The sequence below is a fragment of the Dinoponera quadriceps genome, unplaced genomic scaffold (assembly GCF_001313825.1).
Source record: "Dinoponera quadriceps isolate SergipeBrazil2010 unplaced genomic scaffold, ASM131382v1 scaffold1245, whole genome shotgun sequence".
In the NCBI taxonomy this organism is placed as follows: domain Eukaryota; kingdom Metazoa; phylum Arthropoda; class Insecta; order Hymenoptera; family Formicidae; genus Dinoponera; species Dinoponera quadriceps.
The window spans coordinates 186198-195096 of NW_014555320.1; the positions used below are offsets into that span (position 1 = coordinate 186198).

The following is an 8899-nucleotide window of genomic DNA, read 5'->3' on the forward strand; positions in this document are numbered from 1 at the left end:
CTGCCAGCCCGACCGCCCGCCCGCGAATTCCTCGGAGCCGCGTGAGGAGAAATTGCGGCGTGTGCTTTTTGCGTTATTTGTTAATGGAGAACTCTATTCCCGATACGATCTTCAAACGTTCGGACTCGTGATTACGTCACGAACAGATCGATTGATACCATTGATTACGCTTCGAGGAGGAATTCCGTAATGACTACTCTCGAACGACGATAGACCGTCCGGGTCGTCATGTATGTATCGATTCGCAGGGACTGTTCAGCGAGCGTGTACGAGACAGAGGGAGAGGGGAGAAACGATACGTAAACTCCGCGAAAACACGATCGATCGGTACGTTTCCACCTTAATTGTTGTCGGACGTGCTCATCGTAATTTTCGCGGACGTGCCGAAGGCGGGATCTTCTCGATGCTACACGCAGCCGATCGGCGGCCGATCCGGCCGAGCAATTTGTATCGCGACCGATGCCGTTGAATGCACAACGCCGCTCGTGGCCCGCGAAAATCCGACGCGAGGAACCAACGACGAACGGCGCCGAATTTTCAGTTTCACGCGAACACGTCGGCGGCCAATGTGCATCGGTGACGACGACGCTAGGCAACATTGACCTAGAAATTCGCAAACGGAGAAGAGAATCGTGACATTTTCAAGGACTCCGCTCGGAGCTGGCTGAGTGCAACGGGGAGATCTTGAAAAGTTTGCTACGGGCCGGAAGCCGCGGTGATACGGTACGTTCGTAGAAAGAGAGAAAGAGAAAGAGAGGGAATTGCGACGCTTCTCGTAAGACACGCATCATTCATTTCAGCCGCAGCGCCCCGCTTCGTATCGATGTCTGCCTCGTCATCGGCCTTCTCCTTCTCGACCCTTCAATCGCCGAGCGACCAAATCAATCTCGAACTTTAAATGAATTATCTGAAATATATTTAATTGGAGATTCGACATAAAAATAAAGATATAATTGACGCATTCTAGAATATACTCCAGAATAAGTTATTTTAAGTAAAAGATATCGTGAAAGTTCTGAAGGTGAACAATTAGTAAGATACGTTAACCCGAGTAAATATGTATCTAGTCGACCTGAGTAAAAAGCTACCCGAGTCGAGAAATTTTAGTTTTACATTAAGTCTAATTTTAAACCTACATTAAATCTATAAAGGTCTTCTATCATATCTTTGATACTATAAATGGGAGGTTATTTCTGTTTTCTTCATTTGAAAACTTAACGTAGAACCAAATAGACTTAATGTGGGACCAACACTTTAACTCGGTTAGCTAATACAGGCTGAATTAAATTTTCTAACTCGATATTAGTTTGTTACTGGCCGATTATTCACTAAAATATAGAATCAATTTTGTGATCTAACCGTTGTCTAATCATTATATATTAAATATAATAGAATAGACGATGCTGTATATTCTAAGTTACATAACTTAGCTACTATATATCCACTAATATTTACAAATAAAGTAGCGAGTCCAAATTGTGAAGGTATTTTATTCCACAGAAATGTGAGAAAAGTAGAAATGAGCGTTATATTATTGCTTAGCAGCTAGTTATGATTTTTCATCTCGTAACTGTAATTTCTTTTGTTTACCCATCAACTAACTTCTTTATCGAGTCATTATTTAGCCACTAGCAGAAAATAAGCATTTACGCCATTTAGTTGCATTACCGCCCAGTAGCCAACGTTAGATGCAAATTTACTACCTCCTGGCTAGATATATATACGCGATTCAATTTCTACTAGGGTAATATGAGCCATTGCTGGATGTCGGGCGCGATGATTTGAATCCAACGGGAGGATAAAATTATTCGACAACGTAACGCACGCAGCGCCGGACTTATTCTCCAGACCTTCGAAAGTTATTTAATTTTTTATATATTAGTAATCCTCATTTCTTGGTAATGGAAGGGTCGAAGGAAGAGCAGCCGGTCGTTACTGTATGTTATCGATAAAAGTATCGATGCGATGAACCGGCAGAGGGGGGGGGGGGGGATTCGGCTAAAAGCGACGCGGCGAATTCCGGGCGCGCAATTACTCCCGATTTACTTGCAATAAATTCGCGGCGATTTCGGGTGGGAAAACGAATCCCGAGTGCTAGCGCGAGGACGCCGATTTACTGCGTAGATTTGCTCACTGGCGCGTATATACATCTATATTTTGACACGAGTATACGATGCTCAAAACTCACTGGCCATTCGCGCGCGCGCGACCGCGTTAATACTGTCTCGTGTAATGAGCGACTTGGCTCCAACGAGCGCATATTTTCTTTTACGATGCCTAAATATAATCTTAACGATGTTCTTATGGCCTAGAGAGCGAGCGAGCGGACGCGCTTTCGTTCAATCCGAAATTCTGCGAGGCCTCGGAATTAGCGGCCGATGTTTATCGCACTTCAATTGTGCGTCCTCGCGAAAAACTCGCGCTGATGCCTTTTCCGCCGAGACGTCGTCAACGTCGTCGTCGTCTATTTTCGCGCTCGCTTTTCTGTGTGTGCGTGCGTGTGCGGTATGCGGCGAATTTTTTGATATACCTGTAGCGCTCGATCCGAAGGATACGCGCCGCTACCGTCTCTTGTGAATTTTCAAAGCGTCGGAAAGTCGCCAGTATATTACGATCTCACGCGCTAATTCGACTCGCACGCATGACGTTTAATCGCATTCTTGAGGTTTTGAGGTTCCTCACAAGACGCGCCCTGGGATCGCGACCGCGATCTTGTCGGATGGTAGCGTGCATCTTTCATACATGAGAGCTTGAGCTTGTAGTTTCTACGACGGTGATGTCGAACTGCGAATGCGATTGTGTTTAGTTTGCGTATGCCGGTTTATGTGGACTTGTATTGCATATTATTATTGAGATAAGTATGTTTGCGTCGCTTTGTCTGTTTTATTGTGCGTCTTTGTAACATTGGTTGCTTTGTGATACATATATATATATATATATATATATATATATATATGCACATATGCACACACACACACACACACAGACATGCGCTTGTACTCTCGCTTTGCTCGTAATATTGTACATGTAATGTATGTGACATTCTGTATATCGTGAAAAATTAAATGTTGCAATGTAAAAATATTTGACGATATATACACGATCAAGTCTTTTCTCGATGTAATTTTTACGATAGAATTATGTACATTGACGAGAAATTGCAAATATTTTATCGTCGATTCACATGTATCTATAAGAGAAAAAATTTCTTTGGATTTAGTAAAGTTTCTTTAATTGCCATAAATTTGTCTTTTTGAATAAAACAAACGAACGAATGTTTGATTCAACAAACAGGATTACTCGGTCTCTCAAACAACAAATATCTTTACTTTAAATATTTCTTTTGTATTTTTACCCAAATATTACGATCAGTTATCACAAGTATTAAGTTATTTGAAAGAGGTAACGCATTATATTAGAAAAATACTAAAGAATTTCTTTGTTTCAGTCGAACAATATTTAATATATAATGAAATATTTCCTTTAAATAATATTGTTTCTTTTATTAAAGAACACTCTAATAAAACTACATTTTTACTCAAATAAAACAATATTTGGTATTAAATTATATTGTTTATATTAAACAAACCCAAGTCAAACAAATACGTATGCTTAATGCAAAGAAATTTTTTCTCTATATACATTTGCATCTTCACGCACGAAGAAGATGCGGCATCGGTGATGCCTATGTTTACGGTGGATCTACCGTGGATCTACCGTCCGTGTTACCGTGCGTGGAGAAAGAAAGAAAGAAAGAGAGAGAGAGAGAGAGAGAGATCGTCCGTTTTGTTTCCTCCGCATTTTCTTCCCGTCCCCTTTTTTCCCCAGGTCCGTCACGATTAAGGATCGAAGTCACGTATCGGCGAGCCGGCTGTCGATTGTCCGGCGATCGTCACGTGTCAGCCGATTTTCCCATAAAACCCGCGGAACAACTTTCGATCGACGGCAATCAACGATTATTATCCGCGTGCCCGGCGATCTCTGTCTCGGGGCCCCCGATCTCCGCTCTTCACGATTCGCGTTGCTAACTTCTGAAACCGGCAATTTTCCCGCGAAATCGCGCGCCCAGACCGCGAATTCCCCGCGGAAAGTAGACTAAATACCGGGCTCTAAAGCCGTGTGTGAATGTATATGTGTATATATAAAAGGAGGAAAAAGAAAAAGAAGCAGTCGCGCGAAGTACGTGAAGTTTACACGAAAATCCGCTCCCCCATAACACTCCCCGCCTACCTTTTCTTCGCGTCCCTCCTCGCAGTCGCTACTCTATCTATGTACGCACGTTAATTCAGCCGCTCCGTAAATAACCACGAGGTTATTTCTGATTTTTATTTCAACCTTAGATCTACCGAGCAGGACACCAGACGCTTTATTATAATCCGCAAGATGTTTCATAGTCGGAAGGAGAAATTATTTTAGCAACCCAAGAAGATTGCTCCCTCTCGGTCGTCTCACTTGCGCGCTCAAATCGAGACGCTCATCCGAGGAATTTGTTGACTGAGATTTCGTTTGTTGATCATTAACGCTCAGTGCTCACGGTATTTGAGTCGGACGTTTGAACCATTGCGATCGTCCGTGAGACGATCGCTTCGCGCCGTCGCCCGTAAGAGTATTCGCCGTGAAGAAATGTCTTTCTTCTTTTTCTCCTTTTTCACGTGCCTCGCGGTAACATTTGCGTGTGGCCGAACCAGGGGTACGTTCATTGACACGCCAGATGACAATTAACCGGACAAAGCCAGCAACGGCTTCGTGCTTTCGTCCCGCCGCTCTCTTGTCCCTTTTCGAGTTTTCCGAGAGGGTTGCCGGTGTGCAAACCTGTCATTATTTCGATTATTCTTCCGTGGCGGCTTAATCACTGCTGTCGCTCGTGTCATTGTTTCACTACGGATCATTACTTTTCCTATTTCGCCCCCTCGTGGGGCGCTCCGCTCCCCCGAAATGTTATCGACGGCCTCACGGCCGCTCGAGAACAAGACGAACGACAAAAGATTGACGGGAATTCATTGTGAAGAATCGAATATTGGGTAACTAACAGCAGCTGGCTGACTGTACGCAGTAAATAATCTTGCGTCAAAATGTTAAAATTTTCTTCTGCGTTACCAATTTTTAATTATTACTTCAATGTAAAATTAACATATAGCTGATATATTACCATTTTCGTTGCGTTATCATGTGTTATATTTATGTCAATTTAGTAACTTAACAATTTGTGTGTGTATCAATTAAAAATAAAATATTATTTCGTGTTTTTTTAACACAATTGCTTAGTTAACTTAATATATTATATTTGTTATCCTAATATTTTGCATTAATTCGATACTCAATGTACGTGTAAGTGTTAGAATAACATATTAATTAATTTCAAACCTTATTTCGAATAAAATTTAAGTCGAAGTAATTAATATTATGTGTTGGAAGAAAATGTCTTAATGTCAATTCATTGACATTTTCAATTTGTGAACAAGTAACATGCAACAAATAATTTGTTGCAATGTAAAATTTAGTATGAACTTTCTGGAATATATCAAAAATGTCAGAACTAACATTTTACTTATTACTGTATATACCGGTACGGTTTCTCGCAAACGATCGCACAAATATTGATCTTTCCTTTTTTCTAATTCCACGGATCAATCCGGAGCGATATGATTGGATATCGTGAATAAGCAGTGGTTCGCACAGGTCAATTTTTACGAAGAAATTTAACTTTCCGATCGGTTCGAACGAATAGAAGTGACTGTGAAATTATTTCCCGGCCTGGAGAGGATTAGGAATTCATAATTTCGCGAAATGGATTCTCCCCTCTCTTCTCCGCGCTCGTCTATTTTTTGCCAGCGTCGCTCTCGCTCTTTCACTCTCTCGCTCTCTCGCAATCGCCCCCTTCGATGGCCGCCCATCCATTGCGCGCCGTTTAATCCTACGCGTTCGCTCTTTAGCTCGGGCGAAAAAGCCCATTAGGAGGGAAGAAATTAAAGCCTCGATGTGTATGCGCGGCACGAGCTTAAGGGCGTTCGCGCTGCCCCATCGTTTCAATCGAGCTGCCCGTGACTCGATATCGTCAAGTGTAACGATCGTTGATTTTAAGGTCGATTCGCACCGCACCGGCCCGAGTTAATTAATCCGACGACTCGCGTTGCTCCGCCACCGGATTATGGCTGACTTTTTTGAGCGGCGATCTAGGCTCAGCTGATTCCCGTTAATGTTTAAATCTTTGATCGTCGGATTTGCGGTGAAAGGTTCATTCCGCGCGAATTCAAAAATTTTAATATCAACCCTGTAATAGGCATTTTTCCAAATTAAATTCGTTGAAGCAAGAGAGGTAGATGAAGAGAAAGAGAGAGAGAGAGAGAGAGAGAGAGAGGCGGTGGATTTTCGTCGAGGAAAATCCGACTTCAAATTGATCAAAGAACTACGCGGATGAAAGGAACTGCGAGAGGAATCCGAAGTATCCGATATATGGGCGGGAAAAGAGAATTTCGTTAATCAGAGTTAACGTTGACTGACATCGGATGCGAAGGCGGCCGAGACTCAGTCCGACCGGGCTGCGATGTGAGCCGAATCCTCTTTCCTCGCCGGCGTTCTCTCTCTCTCTCTCTCTTTCTCCTCCGCCGTCGCGGAGCCGTCAAACGTAAATGAAACCTCCGCGCGGACTTGAATCCGCGCCAACAGCTAATTAGACGTCGATGCGGGCTAAACAAATTCGGGCCCGGCATCGCCGCGAGTTACTGCGTCGCGCTCTCGACTCGCAACTTTGGTGTAGACACCGTGGATTTTTGCGCGACACCGCACTTATCGCGTGTACGGTGCTCAATCGAATTCGCGGACCGTTCATTTTCGCGAACCGTGCGCGCGAGCCCGCGATATTCGGCGCGACGAAAGGAGGATGGGCGATAAAGCGGCTGCCAGGATGAGGGATAAGTCGCGAAGAGGAGAAAGACGAAGAAGAGTAGAAGGAGAAACAGAGAAACAGTCGCGCTCTATCCGGCGAGAGGGAAGGAGCGGGAGAGAGAGAGAGAGAGAAAGAGAGAGAGAGAGAGAGAGAGAGAGAGAGAAATATAAAATAGCAGGCGGCGCGTACCGGTTAGACTATATGCTCTAATTTTAGGCGATTGCCTCGCTCCCTCGCCCGAGGATTATAATTAGATACAGAAATACCCGAACGCCGCCGCCATCACCCACCCATCCACCCACTCACCCACTCGTCCGTCCGTCCGTCCGACCGACCGACGGAGAGCGAGCGAAAGCGCGGGTGCGCTCTCGAGAATCATCTCCGAAGCCGCACACTGCGCGGTGTTCTCGCGTTCCTTGGGCGCGACGGTATTACACACCCACGTCGCGTACGTCTAGAATGACTTCTACGTCCTAGGAGCGGATCTCGAGATCGAATCTGAATGGCGTCTATTCTTCGATAGAGGGAAAGAGAGATTTTTCTCGGCGGGTGGGAGGAGCAGATTCCAAGAGGACGTCTCGGAGTCTTGTCGAATTGAGCCGAGTAAACGAGTTCGAAATCAATCACCGATCTCTCGCGAGAGTACACTTCGCACGAGGAATCTCACGGACGTTAATTAGACGCAATCACGCGCGCGTCTAATTCGCGTCTGCTCCCCGCGAGAGCACCTATGATAAGAGTACAGACACCGTCGTCTGCGGCCACTGGGTTGGAACTGGAAGTTGACAATTGTAATACGCGAAATATTCAAATACTATTGAAGTAGGTGCAAAATACTGAAATAAATTAGTAATTAATCACAGTATGAAACATACAAATTTACTTTCCTTTTAACGCATTTCGTAGACTTCGTAGATGATTTTTACTCGGGTTGTCACCTAGCTGATAGCTTTGGTTGCTTTCTAACAAGAGACACAAATTGACAATCTGACAACTCTAGTTGTATGATCATTTATTGCCATCACATGCTTATTTCGCATTTCAAGAGAAGGAGATTTAAAATAAAGTAAAGAAATAAGAGGATAATACTAAAGAGGTAAGAAGAATAATAGATGATATAACTATACTTGCGTCAACTTTTGCTGGAAAGTAACCTTTGACACATCCCAACCGGAAGCCGAGCCAAACATGGCGGAGCCAATCAGATCATACGGTATTTACACTCTTACTACAGATAATCCAGTCCCCGCGAAATCAGCCCGAAACGGCGTCATTTTGTCAAGTCGCACGATCGCCGTGTTTTTTCCGCGCCAGGGACCGCGTGCGTGCATTGTGCGGCTGTGTGTGTGGTAGCCGGTTTTACAATAAATTGCGGAAACCGGCGTGCGTGACAAGCGAGTTTATACGTAATATTGTTTGGCCAGGCTGCATTCTAATGCGAATCAAGAGCAAAGCTAATTTTAAGGCCGCGCCGGAGTACACGCTCCGCGTGGCGCAACGCGAAATTGCTAATACGCCGCCTCTGTCTCCGTGAAATATGAGGACTGCATTTGTTGTCGCCGCGCGCAGAATGTCGCGTGATGGTAATCGCACACGCATACCGGCGCGCGAGCGCTACTCACAGATACACACACACATACACACCCGTCGAATTTCTGTCGGAGGCACGATCTCGTGCCCGGATAATTTCCACCGATTAGAAACGACGTCGACTAATACCGGACAATCCGTCCCCCGTTCGCTCGGACGCGCGTAACTTTCGGCAACGGCCGAGCGAGCGAGCCGGGAGGTAAGACAGGGCGTCGGAAAATCCCTCAAAACATTCCCGGTAAGCCTCATTTCCATTTACGGCGCCTCCGAGGGTCGTTAGAGCGTTGCCTCAGAGCAAGCTAAGTTCCGCCCATGTAAAGGTCGCGAGCGTTTCTTAGGAACTGCCGATTGGTTACGCGGTACGATCGATGCCGCGATTCCCAGGAATCCCCGGATGTTGTAACTCCCCCTCCCCCCCAGATC

General features: G+C 44.9%; 1 protein-coding gene across 2 annotated transcripts in view; it reads left to right on the plus strand.

Annotated features, from left to right (window-relative positions):
- The window catches only part of LOC106743815 (zinc finger homeobox protein 3-like), a 406062-nt gene that overhangs the window by 1050 nt on the left and 396113 nt on the right, over window positions 1–8899 (plus strand). The window contains exon 2 of one of the 2 annotated variants that reach the window (XM_014618018.1): window positions 249–723. The gene's annotated coding sequence lies outside the window, so the exon portion shown is untranslated. Of the gene's footprint in view, window positions 1–19; window positions 724–8899 lie in introns of those variants that run through there. The other variant, XM_014618017.1, reaches the window with a different exon arrangement.